Source organism: Pleurodeles waltl, chromosome 9 (genome assembly GCF_031143425.1).
Source record: "Pleurodeles waltl isolate 20211129_DDA chromosome 9, aPleWal1.hap1.20221129, whole genome shotgun sequence".
Lineage (NCBI taxonomy): Eukaryota > Metazoa > Chordata > Amphibia > Caudata > Salamandridae > Pleurodeles > Pleurodeles waltl.
This window is the reverse complement of record NC_090448.1, coordinates 1,129,385,590-1,129,402,870: the sequence shown is the minus strand read 5'-3', so window position 1 is coordinate 1,129,402,870 and position 17,281 is coordinate 1,129,385,590. Positions and strand designations below refer to the sequence as shown.

Sequence of the window (17,281 nt, the reverse complement as noted above, 5' to 3'; positions counted from 1 at the left end):
AGGTAAAGAGTTTTAAACTCTACCTGAAAAGTTGCCAACTTCAGCTCTGTAGTGCCCTTCTCTGATTGGCCAGCCTCTGGCAGCCTGGCCAGGCTGCCTTGATGAGGTGTGAAGTTGCCTGGGCTGAACACAAAGGATGTGCCCGGGGGAGGAGAACTACCTCAGCAGCTGGGGAAGCAGAAAGGTGGAGGGTTACCAAAGTCTTCAAAGGCAGGGAAGGACATTTGGAGCAACCGAGCACCTCCCTCACATCCAGCAACCCCAGGCAATTAGGTGCCCTCTTGATTAGATTAGGAGAGGGTAGGGGATGGGTGTGTTTAAGATTTTTAGCCAAACCAGTGGGTGCTCAGCCAGATGTAGCCTCCAAAAATCAGTTTCAGCCATGATGTATTTTTGAAGAATGTTGCTCCCTAGGATTGATTTTTGCCACACTTCCCAGGAAGTGGTCATCACAGGGAGGAGGACCCTGCATCTGGTTGCAGAACCAAGACTCCCTTGTGTTTCACCTAGGAGCAAGGATAAGTAAGGCAGAGCTGCACCCACACCTCAGATCCCTACAAGGAAGAACATCAGGAAAAGAAGGACTGCCATGCTGGACCCCTGACCTGCACCTGGACACTGCACTCTAAAGGACTGCACCAGCTGCACACTTGGGCTTCACCACAAGAAGGACTATGCCTGGCTTCAACTGGTTCAAGGAGGGATTCCCTGTTTGCTACAGGGGAAAATTGCTAACCCCAGTCCCCTGCCTCAGATCCTGAAGAAACTGGCCAGCTGACCACTGACCAGTGGTCATTTTGGAGTTTGAGTCAGGTGCATTCTGGGAGTTGTAGTCCGCACTCTCAAGGAGCAACTCAGAGCTTCTGGAACCTTGGGGTGAGCTGTGGACTCCAAAAGAACCTTAAAAGACCTTTTCGAAGACGATCTGGAAGTTTGGAGAAGATTGGACAACTTTTTGGAAAAAGCTCCATATAGGGACCGACCCGCTGCACCAACGCTAGCCGACTTGCCTCAACCGTGACCCGGCCTGACTTGCAGGTTCTTTCCACTGAAGAAAATCTCCCAAAAAGTAACAAAGTCCGAATGTAGAAAGTTGACAGGGACCTCCCGAGCAGTGTATCTGAACAGGGCTCCACAAACGTCGGATCAGGATTCAAGTTCCGCCCGTTAGAAGGATTTTCATCCCGAAAAATCATCTAAGTCCGAACGTGGAAATCTTCACGAGGACTCCCGTTGCGCGTATTCGGGAAAGGGCTCCAGGGAGGTCGGGTCGGACTGGCGACTTCGTCCTGCTGAAGAAAATCTTCAAGAAAACGACAAAGTCTGAAGGCAAATGTTTGACAGAGGCCTCCCACTTGCTGTAGCCAAACAGGGCTCCATCGTGGGCGGCCTTAAACTTTGACTTTGCCCCGGTCGAGGTGCGACCAGATAATCAGATTGGCGATATTCATTTCTATGTGCGAAAAAACACAAATTCTTTAAAAATTCATACCTCCGGTCCCCCTTATTCGATTTTATTTGTTTGAGTGCCATTTTAAAGATAAAAATATAATCTATGTTTATAAATTGGTGTTGGATTTTTATTTTGTTTTGTGTTTTACTTATTTACTCTTTTGTGATTTTAAGTGCTTTACACATTACTTACTCTCCTAAGTTAAGCCTTGTCGCTCGTTGCCAAGCTACAAAGGGTTGAGCTGGGTTTAATTTATTGAGACCTAACTGGACCTAAGTGGAGGTTAGTAGTCTATTGCTAAGTGTAGGTACTTACCTGCCCTTACAAATAATCCACTTTCCAACACATAGTGAGCCCGGGACCCACGTCTGGGCACACCCGGCACACTTATGGCAACAAAAGCAAACAAACACAAATGATGGACAGAATGGGGAACCAATCAAACATACACCCCCAGTCATAGATCTGGGTTTAATCCATCAAATCTTTTGCTCACAATGCCACCCCAGTTTGGATTCAGCCATATGCAAATCAGATTTGACACTGTTTTCCACGGGAACAGTCTAGCCCGAACTGCCAGGCCGGGTCCTCCCTGGATCGGAAACAAGCATCCTGGGACCGGTTTCCATCTCACACCTGTACACCATCAATCCCAGGGGACAGTAACATGAGAAGTCACCTGTAATAATTTACTACACATAACTAATGGCACATTTTCCTATTACAGACATATTTACTACACCTCTAATAACACACACTATTCAGCAGAACAATTTAGACAGAACATTCATCACACATCCTTCGCAGCACAGGTATACCATATCATTGCTCACAATGCTACATACACTATGCTTACAATAGCACTCTCCAACACACAATGGGGCAGATTTAAGAGCCCCTAGCGCCACATTAGCATCATTTTATTTACACCAATGTGGCCCAACGACACCAAAAGCATGCATTGTGCCACTTTGTAACCCTTTGAGCTGCATTATGCCTGCACCAGGCCTTATGTATGCCAAAATTGCACAAAGAAATCAGAGCAGGAGTTAAAAGGAGGCACATCATTGTTTACAATGGGCCTCAATGGGCTTTGTAGGATTAGCGTCAACATTTTTTATGCTAATCCTGCAAAGCTCCGAACTAGCATACATTTTTTTGATGCTGGTTCCCCTAACTACCACTATGGCATGGTATGGCTATCTTAGATACGGCGCACACATGGTGGTATTAGGGGTGCGCTAAGGGGTGCAAGAAAAGTGGCGCTGCACTGGGTGAAGCGCCACTTTTTAAAAATCTGGCCCAATGTTATTTCATACATAAAAACAAATTAAGACAGAACTCCTACCATTCATTTGAAATTGCCCAAACATGCAATTAATTGTGAGAAAACATAATAATGTTTTCTCAAATGCATTAAATCTTAATTCTTCCTTGCACGTGTATATCACAATGTGAACTGATGTATCACATAATCAACTTTGGATATTGTTTTTATAATAACCTGAAGTTTTTATCAGCCTAAATATGTATGCTAATTTTCATGATTCCCAGGGCCAAAAAGCCATTTTATTTGAGGTAGTACATTTGCAAATTTCCTGCATTTTGTAATAAAGCGCAGCCCCACTTTCAGTATTGGCAAACAGGAGGGTGATATTAATAAAATAGTAAATTTAGCACTGTGAAAATATCCTGCTTCCTGCTCATTAGATAATTTTGTTGAAGTAACAGTTTCTGTCACTTATTTATGTCTCACAGAATTGCCCAAAACTGCATGCATTTTAACATTACATGATCCATGTGGCTTTTTGTTGAGAGCTCAGGCTGGTTGAAATGACAATTGTTGCCTGATTATTTCCTACTCCGCGCTATTTTTGTATTAAATACATGCTGCACTTTTAAGCTTTCTGAAGTGTTGTTTTTTATTCAAATCACTGACTGTTACAATAACCAACATCAATTGTCACCAAAAATTGCCTTACACACATCTACTTTCACCTATTTCACCAATATTTTTTTTTTTTTGCAGTTTTATACAGCAGAAACCTGGCCTGGGGTATTCAAGCACTTCACATGGGTATCAGAATCTTAGACACAGGGAGATTAAGGGCCTGATAAGGATCCTGGCAGAATCAGTCCCGCCGTCCATTTTCCATCAGATTACCCGCCCGCCACCTTGGCGGTCTGTGCTCTATATTTAGATGTTGGTGGTCCCATAGACGAAAGTCCATTTACAAACCGCCTTCACTGCCAGAAATCTACACCCACGATGATGGCACCATAGGCAAAAGTTGCTGGTGGCAGGACTCCTTTCAGTTTTACCATCGGACCAATCACAATGTTCCTTCCCACCAACAAAACTGTGGCAACTAAATCTCCACACCTGAGTTGGCAGATTGGGGGGGATATAAGCATGAAACCTACCTTTTTTAAACTTTGTCCATTTACAGCCACCATGATTCCGATCATGTAAGTCCTACCTTTGCTGCTGCTACTGGACCACATTGAATACCAACCCTGTTGTCACCAGAACCAAAGGTAAGTCACTATTTGCTCTGTCATCATCGGAATTCTCTGTGTACGTTAGCTCTGGACTTGTGCATGTTTAAAAAATACAATAGTACAATGATGTGCAATGCATATGTGTGTAATGTGGTAGTTAGAAAAACTCAAAGAAACACACCTCGAAATGCCATGAACACTCACCATTCTGGTACTAACTCCCTTCATGCCAATGTACACCTACACAAAAAGTCACATCAACCCCTAAATTGAAATGTGTGTAATCATTCACCATAAACTACCATATCAGATACATAAACAGTATACATCAGTGGTTCCCAACCTGTGGTCTGGGGAGCCCTGGGGGTCCAGGAACCCTCCTCAGGGGGTCCGCAACTGCTTAGATAATTAAATAATATTAACAGATTAGGTCCCCAGCTTTCAGTAATGACTCAATGGGGGTAGAGGGTCCCTGGATTCCATTAGTGATTCAGTGGGGGTCCACAGGTCCCAGTAATGATAAAGTGGGGGTCCACAGAATTCAAAAGCTTGGGAACCACTGGTATACATTATTGCAAAATATTGTAGTAATTGCACTGCACAATGCAACAAGTGGGTTTACACAGAATGTAAAATCAATGTTACCTCTAAACGTCAAACATATCAGAGTGTATTAAAGTCACATTACACCTTGTCATGCGCAATTTCAAACATTAGAAGTCATTTAACTCCAAAGTGCCATTTTCCCTGTGTAATGCATCTGTGTATATTATTAACACATATCATCTTAAAATAAACACACCTGCATTCTCAAGTCACAAAAATAGAAACATGGATAATTTTGGTGTAAGTGTCTAGTATCATGATGAATGCTTGCGCCAAAATGAACATGTCCATCACAAATGTCATCAGCGCTACGAGGCCTCCGGGTAGCTGGCGCTATATAAGTCTCAATAACATAACAATGTCCAACACTATTGTATGCACTCGATAAATATGGCAAACATAATACCTGTGCTTGTCACTGTCAGAAATTAGAATGAGTGCATGTCACACACATTGGCATAAATAACATTATCAGCAATCCATTACTAATAATCTAAAATTAATGGGAGGACAAAGTATTGAAAATAAATGAAACTTTAATCCAACAATGAGGTTATTCTCTCAAACAGACATGTAAATATAGTTTATGTAAATCCAAATTGTCCAAAAAGTGCATTGTGGGCTTCAGGCCCAGAACCTACCTCCTGAATACACTGCCAAGTACAACATCCACAGTAAAGGGCATCTATTAGTTTCAGAACAGGCACCTCAATGACATTTCTTCATTGGACAGGTTTGGGTCAGAAAGGGGTCGGTAACAGGGCAAGAACATAAACATCTGAAGAGAAGGGGTACAAGGGGTGGGATAGGATTGGGTTTGGGAGGTAGAGGGAGCTGGAGTGGGTGTTGTATGTGTTTCTGTGTGTTGTGCATGTGGGTCTGGTGTGTGGTGCATGTTTGGGTGTGTGTGTGTTTGTGTTTGGTGGGTGTTGGGTTGTCTGTGCTCTTCTATGAGCGTGCATGTTTGCATGTGTGTGGTTTTGTTGGAGTAGTGCAATCTGGTGATTGTGAGCGTGTCGGTCTGGTGGGTGTTGTTTTGTCTGTTGGTGTGTGTATGTGACGGAATGTGTTTGGATGAGTGTGATGTAGAGGTGGATGTTGTGGCACTTGAGAGTACGCTCGTAGATGGGGTGGTGATGCATGTGTCTGTTGTGTTGGGTGCTGTCTGTTTATGTGTGCATGTGCTGCTTGTGTCTGTGTGAGTGGGTGTATGCAAGGAAGGAAGTGAGTGTGCTTGTGGCAGGGCTGGGATTAGGTAATTGGGACGGGGAAGGAGTGGGAGTTGGGGAACAAGATTGGGATGGGTGGGAGGCTTTGGTCGGTGAGGAAGCTAGACCTTGAAAATACCTCTGTAGGCCAGACACAGCACTGTGAATGCCTTCCAGGTAGGCTATCATTTGTTGCATCTGGCAACCAAGCCCCTGGATGGCATTTAGGAGTGCAGTCTGGCCTACAGAGATATTCTGTAGGAGGTCATTAGCTTCCTCGTGCAGCTGAGGAGACGGGCAGGTGGTGAAGTGCCTGCAGCAAAGGAGACACCACCCCTTTTAAGTGGGCAGAATTTGTGAACTGGGAGGGGGCACAAGGGAGGGTGGATTTGGGTCACTGGGTGGCAGACAGGGATGCTGGTGGAACTGTAGCAGTAGGGTACTCCATCACGAGGGACTGGTCTTCTGTGGAAGCTTCAGAAGATGATGTAGATGAACTTGCGTCCTCCGTGCCAGTCCCCTCACCCACTATGCCACTCTCTCTCTCTGAGTAGACTCCGTACCCAAAACAAAGTGGCCAGCTGCTTCCCTAACAATGTGATCAATGTCTCCTTCTTCTATCTCTGATTAAGCTGAAATGACATATACTATAGTTGTATTGTATATGTGCAAATAGAACTGATCATGAACTTTGATCACAAAACATTTTCCAAGTCTTCATATTTCACCAGCATCAAGTCTCTCAAACATGGTTCTTTATTATCATTGACGTGTAGGGAACATTTTCAGAAAACTTTTAGTCACAGTTTTTTAAATTCACTATGCTAGTTCCTACATCATGTAGGACCTTCTTTCTTATCCCTTTTATTTGTGTGCAGGAACTGTTTCACGCCTCAGATTGCTAGGACTTTGTTTTTTAGAATAGTGAACTTATGTCACCAAAAAGGATGTAAGCCAAAAATACATTTGTACAGTGTGTTTCCAAGCCAACAAATCTGCATTATTATATTCACAAAAAGAAAAAGATGAATCAATGTGTGTCTACAAATACTGTAATGTTGTACCAATATTTCTATAAACTGAAAGCCTGTTTCCTTTGTCTGCCCATTCCTCAAGTAACTAAAGTATATTTCAAATGTACAAAACAAAATATGAATTCTGTACTTAAAAAGCTTAGCAATGTATCATGCACTATTGTCATACTTATGCTGTTGAAGATATTTTGAAAAATATTTTAGTGGTTGATTGACAAATGACTTCTACTGCATAAGTAAATAGATAGGCCTTGATGCATTTCTAATCCACTGCAGTAAACAGCAAAAAAGATTTTCACATTCGACTCCTAAATATCTCTAGTTATTTGAAATCAGTTTTACTATTGTCTAAATGTTTTTTACGAAAATGATGGCTTTCACTTTGTTCAAAAAGTGGTGCAATATCACAGTAAATATTACGGACACTGATTCATACATAATTCTTTTCATCAAAGAGTCACATGCAATTTACATTATGTTGCAGATTACACCTTGATGCTTTGAAACATTTTCAAAAAGAGTAATAGTTTGGTCCAGATATTGACTTTTCAAGAGAGGATTCTCCTACATATATGTGATGGAGCCTTCCATCTGGCAAAGTCCCTTTAAGAATCCCATTTCTCACCATCGTTGATGTATCATCTAGAAATAGCTAAGGACACTAAGATATTGTTTGTGGTACTTGTTACTTTGTCATCAATGTGGGCACATTCTTACCTGTTTCAATCAATACAGTTTACCAACTGAATTCATGTTGGTTGAAACAGACTTGCTGACATGCACATTTGTGAAGGAGTAAGGTTTCATGCCAATCTGCTCTGTCAACATAAACTGATTTGAATCTTGCAGTGAAACATATTTATAACATTTTTTAGAAGAACTGATTCCATTGTACTCATGTTCCTAGTCATTTTGGACCAGATGATCATTATTGTTTGGTCATTGTAGCAACTCGCCAATGTGAAGTCAGAAACATCAACTGTATCATAAGTACATTGTATGCCATGTCACCTGTAATAGGACCCACATTACCTTCTCACATGTTTGTTAGAGCATCACACCTGACCCAAACCTCAAATGGGGCTTGTTTGGTACAATTGTCCCTCATACCATAACCAAATGCAGGGACCTCTTTTTTCTTATGCAGGCATGTGCCTGCTCCAAACAGTCCTTGGTGTGGGATAAGGAATCAAGTGGCAACCTTTATCCCAAATCAATATACCTAACACATCATCAGACACCTCCTGCAAAACTTACACCTCCAGAAATCCTCATGTGTGTTGGGTGTGTCAGCCTTCATGTTGATTCCATAAAACATTGCTGTAAATAAAAATAGGGACTAACAAGATTAGCTACAAACTCATCCACTTGATGCTGCTGTTGGGCTCTCATCTGCCCATCAAGGTCCGGGTAGGCTACCGAAAGGATGTATGAACACGTATGTGTTTAGGAATGGGACATACTTGTATGGCTGATTGATAGCCAGCGTCATAAGTCCTTGCAGCACAGGACATACCCTCCCCCATATGTAGCACCATGACATGGCTAAAACATACAGCTTCTTATTTCCCACAAAATGAGAGACAGTTAAAGTGCAAAAAGGAAAATTCAGACACGTCCATAACTTGAAAGTTTATTTTTGCACTTTACATTTCTCTCATTTCAACATATGAAAGCATTTGTCACCTATACTTATGGTACAGTGTCTACTGACCACTGAAAGTAAGGGGCATGGAGGTTGTAACATGAAATCCTGATATGTCAGTAAATAGAAATGAAAATTCACCTCATTCATTCAGATGGCTTTTCTTTTCAATTTACAGACATTTCAATCATTGAAAAACATCATTATGTCCCTTGCCAAATTATTTAGTTGACTACACTCCAATCACAACACTTCACTCAGAAACTACAAGGGACAAATTAGCCTCTGTCTTAATAAGAAACATGTTAGTTAGAAAGACTTTTTGTAAACAATCATGTATCTGTTCCTCTGGGTTCCCATAGAGCTGGCTGTACAGGGACAGGAACGCTGTGATAAAGAGTCCCTGCGGCTGAGGGGAGCAGTTAGGGGCCCTGTCACCTGTTTTGCCTGGAATCCCGCCACCCAGAGAATGATAACAGCAGTAAAGTGAAAGCGGTGTTGATGGCTGCAGTGTTTGGAAGCAAGTGAGCTTTTTCCCTAATGCATACATGTACCCGATGGACGTGATCCATGACAGACACAGCAATTGGCTTTTGTGAGTAGTCGTCACACACGTTAGCCTGTGGCTGTGTCCATCGTGAAGTGTTACACCTCCTACAAGGTCAACTTCCACCAACAGCCGGAGGATTGGTAATGTCCTGACAGCAGGGTCAGTCGGCCGCCATTTCAGGATGCAAACCAGTGTAGTTTTAAAATGTTAAGTGCGTCACCACCACTTAAAATGATGGCGTGTTTGTTTGCCAATGTAAAATACGTACAACACTGTTTTTAGTTAATTTTGACACCTTATAGTGTAATGCGTTACTATGTTTTACCACAATAGTGATGCAGTGTATTCCTTTGATGGAAGTTTAGAAATACAATAATTGCTGTGCAAATTATACTTTTCAAATGTATCATTTGCACATAAAAAAAAAATGATGACATGTCAAACATTGTTTTTCTAAGTTGCAAATTCACTAGTAAATGATGTGTACATATAGGGACCAAAAATATATGTATCATTATTGAGACATGAGATGTGTGTTGCCAGGCAAAGTATTGTTTACCCCTTTTCATTGATAACCTTCTAACTCAAATACAGAAATATGAACCCAGGAAGAACTAGTAGATGACAGCCTCAAGTGTTCAGACCTTTTCAAATCTTGCCACCATGGAAGAAAGGGACATCATAAAAGAATTCAGATTGAATAGGCAAACGATTTATGTCACCAGCTGAAGCCTGGTCTTCTGCCTGACAATAAGAATACATCAGCAATAGCAATAGTGAAAATCATGGCAGAACTTAATTTTGTGGCCACAGGATCTTGCCAATACACTTTGGCAGTATCAAAAGGCATGTCACAACCACCTTTCAGTGTGTGCTACATGAAGTCTTTCTTCTATGATGAGACACATCAACAGCTTCATCCAGTTTCCACAACATCAGGATTTTGCTAATGTGAAGGGAGAATGTTATGCTTTGGGTAACCTACCACATGTACTAGAATCAATTGATGGAACACATATTGCCCTTGTACCACCACATGCCAGGGAACAGATCTACTTCATTGGAAGAACTTCCATTCAATCTGCTTACCTGATTTGTACATCTCAAGTGTGTGTGTCCAATTCCCAGGGTCAACACGCGATTCCTTTGTAATTCTAAACAGCATCATACCCCTGCAAATGTCACAATTTGGATCTGAGAGGGCCTGGCATGTTGGTAAGTACAATATGGCATGAGGATCATTAGCTTTGATCATAGTTTAGGTATGTACATCTAGGAGACTCCATTAATCCCAACCAACCATGGTCTTAGCACTGCTGAGGAATCCAACAATGCCAGGGGAAGCCTGCATCAATGAGGCCCATAGAAATAAATGGAGGCCAGTGGAGTGGGCTTTTGGGCTCCTGAAGACCAGATTTAGATGTCTGGACAAGACCGGTGGAGCCCCCTTGTACTCACCCAATAAGGTGTGCCAATTCACAGTTGCCTGCTGCATGTTCACAACATAGGCCTGCGATGGAACATCCCAATGATTGCAGAGGATCAAGACCATAAAGAGCCACTGGGTCAGGATGCTGAAATGTCAAATAAAGATGACAGTGGTGAAGAGAAAGGAACTGACATACGTCAAGATTTTATTGACCCCTCCTTCATCTGAGTGTAGGTTTACCTTTACATATTATAACATCAAATGACAGAACAACTTATAACATAGTGAACATGTCAGTCTGTGATAGTAACTTAGTTGTAATGGTCAGTTCAGGAAATTCCAGGGCAAAGATATGTGTTAATCAAAGGTTCCCTACATTGACCACTGTGTTTATTGACATTGATCATCTTTGCTTCTGCTAAGTATATGTGCCCTCCTAACTTATCATTTGAGTAATGTTTCTCATGTGAAATCAGTAAATTTCCCTTGTCATTATTGTTTAGGATTCTTCACCATGTCATTTTTATTTGGAAATTTCCAAGTTGTGACATTTGTGATATGTGTCTGTTAGAAAGTACAAAGAGAACATGGGTTGATCCTGGGACAGACACACACTTCGGATGTATAGATCTTATCCCGGGATATTGTGCACATTGATTGAATGGAAGTTCTTGAGATTGTATTAGACCTGATTTCTGTTGAATGTTGCCACCAAGGCAATATGTGCTGCTTAACTTTCTCTAACCACATGTCTATGTCAAGCTATAGCATACTGATCTCCCTTCACAGTGCCTAAATCTTCATTTTGTGTTGTGAGTGAAGCTGTTTATGCGCCCCATTATTGTAGAAATAACTTTTTGTAGCACACCACTTGGAGGTAGCGATATGCCACCAGATACTGCCACAGTGTATTGGAATCATTCTGTTGTCAATAAATTGTGTACTGGCATGATTTTGACTACTGGTGTAATTGATGTGGCAATCCTATTATGAGGCAGGATGCTTGGCTCCAGCTGATGACATGAATCAGTTTGCCTATTTAATATGTTTATTTGATTTAATTTCCTACCTTCCATTGTGTCAAGGTCTTGAAGCCACTAATTCTAAATATCACAGACTTTTTGGTTTATGCATGTTTTGTAAAAATGATCTACAATTTTGAATAAGATTTGTCACTTACAAATGTATGACACTGATACATTGAGAATCCTATTCTTTTATTTGTAACTTTTTCTATTATAAAATGGGAAACACATAACCTAATTGTTTGATCTTAATTTTGTTTTAATCTTATGGATTGGTATGTGTTAGAAATGGGGTTCTTGGTTGGCAGTCAGGTTACACCCTGTCCAAGCAAAAGCCCTCACTCTAGTCAGGGTAAGTCACACACAATCCAAGATTATCCTGTGCCCACCCTCTGGTAGCTTGGCACGAGCAGTCAGGCTTAACTTAGAAGGCAATGTGTAAAGTATTTGTGCAATAAATCATACAATACCACCATAAAGCACCACAAAAATACACCACACAGTGTTTAGAAAAATATATAATATTTATCAGGATAATTGTAGGTCAAAACGAATAAAGTTGCAATGTGAATTTGTAGAGATATCACTGAAAAGTGATATAAAGTATCTTAAGTCATTAAAAAGCAAACAAAGTCTCTTTCAAGCACAAAGTACCTGGTTTGGAGTGGAAAATTTCCTCAGAGGGCCACAGAAGAAGAGATGCGTGGAAAAAGGGTGTGTGCGTCGATTTCTCCCCAGCACACACGGACTTGCGTCGTTATTTTTCACGCGGGGAAGTCGTGCGTCGTTTTCCGGCACGCGGACAGTCTCTTTCTGTGGATCGCGGGGATTACCAGATGTCCTGGGTCTGTGCGTGTATTTTCCTGCTTGTTTTCCGGCTGCGCGTCGTTCTGCGGGGCAGCGCGTCAAAATTTTGATCTCACGGCAGGCGTCGCGTCGATTTCTCCTCTGGAGGTTGGGCGGCGTTGTCCTTGCGAAGCCGTGCGTCAAAGTTCCGGTCGTCCCGAAGGCGTCGTGTCGATCAGCGTCGGTGTGCAGCGTTTTTCTCGCCGCGGAACAAGCTGTGCGTCGAAAATTTCGGCGCACGGAGCGTCCAAGTGAAAAAGAGAAGTCTTTTTGGTCCTGAGACTTCAGGGAACAGGAGGCAACCTCTATCCAAGCCCTTGGAGAGCACTTTCACAGCCAGACAAGAGTTCAGCAAGGCAGCAGGCCAACAGCAAGGCAGCAGTCCTTTGTAGAAAGCAGACAGGTGAGTCCTTTGAGCAGCCAGGCAGTTCTTCTTGGCAGGATGCAGTTTCTGGTTCAGGTTTCTTCTCCAGCAAGTGTCTGATGAGGTAGGGCAGAGGCCCTGTTTTATACCCAAATGTGCCTTTGAAGTGGGGGAGACTTCAAAGAGTGGCTAAGAAGTGCACCAGGTCCCCTTTCAGTTCAATCCTGTCTGCCAGGGTCCCAGTAGGGGGTGTGGCAGTCCTTTGTGTGAGAGCAGGCCCTCCACCCTCCCAGCCCAGGAAGACCCATTCAAAATGCAGATGTATGCAAGTGAGGCTGAGTACCCTGTGTTTGGGGTGTGTCTGAGTGAATGCACAAGGAGCTGTCAACTAAGCCCAGCCAGACGTGGATTGTAAGGCACAGAAAGATTTAAGTGCAAAGAAATGCTCACTTTCTAAAAGTGGCATTTCTAGAATAGTAATATTAAATCCAACTTCACCAGTCAGCAGGATTTTATATTACCTTTCTGGCCATACTAAATATGACCTTCCTACTCCTTTCAGATCAGCAGCTACCACTTCAATACTGTATGAGGGCAGCCCCAATGTTGGCCTATGAAGGGAGCAGGGCTCACAGTAGTGCAAAAACGAATTTAGGAGTTTTACACTACCAGGACATGTAAACTACACAGGTACATGTCCTGCCTTTCACCCACACAGCACCCTGCTCTAGGGGTTACCTAGGGCACACATGAGAGGTGACTTATATGTGGAGAAAGGGGAGGTTTAGGCTTGGCAAGTACTTTTAAATGCCAAGTCGAGGTGACAGTGAAACTGCACACACAGGCCTTGCAGTGGCAGGCCTGAGACAAGGAAAAGGGGCTACTTAAGTGGTTGGCACAACCAGTGCTGCAGGCCCACTAGTAGCATTTCATCTACAGGCCCTAGGCACAGAGAGTGCACATTACTAGGGACTTATAAGTAAATTAAATAGTCCAATCAGGTATGATTCAAGGTTACCATGTTTTAAGGGAGAGAGCATATGCACTTTAGCACTGGTTAGCAGTGGTAAAGTGCGCAGAGTCTAAAAGCCACCAACAACAGTGTCCAAAAAGTGGAGGGAGGCAGGCAAAAAGTTAGGGCAGACCACCCTAAGGCTGTCAGGTCTAACAGGATGTTTTTAAAATGATGGTGAAAGGAGAACCCAAAAAAGGAAATACCACTATCCATACAACACCAGTCTTTGGCTTTGTGTAATGTGATTATTTTTTTATTAATACAAATTAACTATAATCTGTTTTAACATAAAACCAAATGGAAAATATAAAATAAAGAAAGTCTATCATAGTGGATTAAACTATTTTTGTTGAGCTACATTTGTTTGCCGTCCAATGTACAAAATACAGTTGTCCTCAAAAAAGGTAAATGTGTCCATGAAATAGTCCACAGTGTCAATGGTGGACACACCATCTTTTGGAGGTGGTGGTGGAGGTCTTGCCATCCTCTCCTCGTGGTCTGGAAGAAAGTCCCCTTCTAGGGGTGGTCACAGTTGCAGGTACTGGGATGGTTTGAGCTGTTTCCTGTTGTAACGGGCCTCCCTGTCTGTGGCTGAGGCTTGTGTATTTTGTCCTTATGTTGAAGAGTCACAGACAGGGGTAGATGGTACAGGAGAAGCCCTGCACATGTGATGGTAAATATCAAACATCACTCCAGTCCGTTAGCACAAAGTTCTGTTGAGATTCTGCATCTCAATATTGTGCTCCCTCTGAACCTGCTTAATATCTGTGAGCCCCATCAGGACCTGGCCCATTATGTCTTAGGACTGCTGTAGTGCTTCCAAGATTTGGTCGATGGTGGTTTGGGTAATAGTGTACCCAGTGCCTCACGTTACTGGACAACAGATCCCTCCCATGACCCCTACCCCCACTTTCCTGTGCCCTTGAAGGAGTCTGCCTCATTCAACTGAGTCCTGGCAGAGCTGGAGGTGGTGGGGGTGCTTGCTCAAGAGCAGCCAGGACTGAGGGGCACAAGATGGGTGTAGTATTCCTATAGACACAGGAAATGGAGGTATCCACTGGCTGAGGCGTTGTTGCAGCTGTGGTGGGAGGTGTAGGTGTGGGCCGAGTGTCACTCACTGGAGCTGTCTGCTCACCCTGACAAGATGGACCAGGCTGCCTCACATCATCTGGACTTACAGAAATGGTGTCCTCACTGAAGGCTTGATCCAGGTCTGGAGTGGAGAGGTCTTCAGCTGCAGACGGTGGTCCACTGGTCCTGGGTGTTGGACACAACATGAATTACAGACAATATGAAAATAAAAATCTGGATTGTACCTCAAATGTGTCTTCAGCTACAAATGAAGCAACCTAAATGAAAAAAAATGATTAGATGGCATGATGAGGCCTTTGTGATTTTTTAATATTTGACACATGCAGGTTAATTTATACTGATACATTTTTCAGTAAACATGTTGTAGAGATTTCCAGAAATGAAAAATGTTATTTAGTAAGTGTAGATTACACGTACCAGACATTCAATCCAATACAGTAGAGAGGAGAATTGGTCATTATACAGGGAGTGCAGAATTATTAGGCAAATGAGTATTTTGACCACATCATCCTCTTTATGCATGTTGTCTTACTCCAAGCTGTATGGGCTCGAAAGCCTACTACCAATTAAGCATATTAGGTGATGTGCATCTCTGTAATGAGAAGGGGTGTGGTCTAATGACATCAACACCCTATATCAGGTGTGCATAATTATTAGGCAACTTCCTTTCCTTTGGCAAAATGGGTCAAAAGAAGGACTTGACAGGCTCAGAAAAGTAAAAAATAGTGAGATATCTTGCAGAGGGATGCAGCACTCTTAAAATTGCAAAGCTTCTGAAGCGTGATCATCGAACAATCAAGCGTTTCATTCAAAATAGTCAACAGGGTCGCAAGAAGCGTGTGGAAAAACCAAGGCGCAAAATAACTGCCCATGAACTGAGAAAAGTCAAGCGTGCAGCTGCCACGATGCCACTTGCCACCAGTTTGGCCATATTTCTGAGCTGCAACATCACTGGAGTGCCCAAAAGCACAAGGTGTGCAATACTCAGAGACATGGCCAAGGTAAGAAAGGCTGAAAGACGACCACCACTGAACAAGACACACAAGCTGAAACGTCAAGACTGGGCCAAGAAATATCTCAAGACTGATTTTTCTAAGGTTTTATGGACTGATGAAATGAGAGTGAGTCTTGATGGGCCAGATGGATGGGCCCGTGGCTGGATTGGTAAAGGGCAGAGAGCTCCAGTCCGACTCAGACGCCAGCAAGGTGGAGGTGGAGTACTGGTTTGGGCTGGTATCATCAAAGATGAGCTTGTGGGGCCTTTTCGGGTTGAGGATGGAGTCAAGCTCAACTCCCAGTCCTACTGCCAGTTCCTGGAAGACACCTTCTTCAAGCAGTGGTACAGGAAGAAGTCTGCATCCTTCAAGAAAAACATGATTTTCATGCAGGACAATGCTCCATCACACGCGTCCAAGTACTCCACAGCGTGGCTGGCAAGAAAGGGTATAAAAGAAGGAAATCTAATGACATGGCCTCCTTGTTCACCTGATCTGAACCCCATTGAGAACCTGTGGTCCATCATCAAATGTGAGATTTACAAGGAGGGAAAACAGTACACCTCTCTGAACAGTGTCTGGGAGGCTGTGGTTGCTGCTGCACGCAATGTTGATGGTGAACAGATCAAAACACTGACAGAATCCATGGATGGCAGGCTTTTGAGTGTCCTTGCAAAGAAAGGTGGCTATATTGGTCACTGATTTGTTTTTGTTTTGTTTTTGAATGTCAGAAATGTATATTTGTGAATGTGGAGATGTTATATTGGTTTCACTGGTAATAATAAATAATTGAAATGGGTATATATTTGTTTTTTGTTAAGTTGCCTAATAATTATGCACACCTGATATAGGGTGTTGATGTCATTAGACCACACCCCTTCTCATTACAGAGATGCACATCACCTAATATGCTTAATTGGTAGTAGGCTTTCGAGCCTATACAGCTTGGAGTAAGACAACATGCATAAAGAGGATGATGTGGTCAAAATACTCATTTGCCTAATAATTCTGCACTCCCTGTATGAGCACTGCAAAGTAAATTGTGCATCAATACCACTTATATTCAGCATGCCAGTGAACAAGATTGGAACTCCTTGATTCGACAGACTATGAATTATGCAAGCAATTACATCAATTCGATTGAGTAAAAAGACAGTGACAACATATTCAATCAACACAACAAATAACATGTTTATACATAGCATGAAATGGTGAATGACAAGTGCATAACACGTCAACATATGTGCATAAACCCAAGGAAAGGGAGGTTGAGCAACATCACATTGCATTATTTTTCTCCAGAGACAAAAAATCATGGTAGTTCTGGTAATTTGGAAACACCATTGACAATACTTGGTAAAATGTAAGTTAAACATACATATTTAAATATCTACATTGAAAATGAACACACATTTACAGTATGTACACACATATGTGAATGATGTAAACAGGTGAGAAGAAAACTTACAAACACTGTTAGTTGATGTGCAGATTATTAGAGTTTGAAACCTGTTTTT

The 17,281-nt window shown here is 42.4% G+C and overlaps 1 long non-coding RNA gene across 1 annotated transcript in view; it reads left to right on the top strand.

The window, feature by feature from the left end:
* The window catches only part of LOC138260422 (uncharacterized), an 87,638-nt gene that overhangs the window by 25,281 nt on the left and 45,076 nt on the right, over window positions 1-17,281 (top strand). The window contains exon 3 of the long non-coding RNA XR_011198853.1: window positions 3,483-3,991. This is a non-coding gene — a long non-coding RNA (uncharacterized lncRNA). The remainder of the gene's footprint in view (window positions 1-3,482; window positions 3,992-17,281) is intronic.